Source organism: Manis javanica, chromosome 4 (genome assembly GCF_040802235.1).
Source record: "Manis javanica isolate MJ-LG chromosome 4, MJ_LKY, whole genome shotgun sequence".
NCBI classification, from domain to species: Eukaryota; Metazoa; Chordata; class Mammalia; order Pholidota; family Manidae; genus Manis; species Manis javanica.
The window spans coordinates 177,488,713-177,489,263 of NC_133159.1; positions in this window are offsets into that span (position 1 = coordinate 177,488,713).

Consider the following 551-nt stretch of genomic DNA (forward strand, 5'->3'; position numbering starts at 1 on the left):
GTGAAAATGGAGCTGCTTTTGCAGCAGAAGCCTTCCTTTCCCCTCTCCTGGCTTCTCCCTGCTGTGTCAGAGTTGTTAACTGGGGGTAAGCAGCAGGGCAGGCCAGCTGCCAGCCCACCCCTGCTCGCTGTTGGCCTGCGCCTGTGGCTGGAGCTCAGTGATCCACACACACACTCTTTGCTGGTGCCCTTCCCTGAGGTCACCACTCAGTGGCCTTGGCGGCTGTCTTCAGCCCAGGCTTGTGCCAGCAGCTTACCAACTGAGACAATGGAAAAACAGAGTTTGTTTGAATTACACACAGAATATATTTCCTGCAGCAGGTAATAAACCCTCTGAATTAATGAAGCTGGAAAACAGGCCTGGAGCAAGTCCCCTGCCCCCTTCAGTTCTCTCAGTTCGGCAGGGGTTTTTCAGCCCAGGAACTTGTTTGTTGATTCAGGCTCAACCAGGCTCCAACAAGAAAACATTAACAGGAAATTCAATTTTATTTTGTAACCCAACTCAAGCCTTCCTCCTCCACTTGTCCAGCCGGCATGAGTAAGCATCCTTGG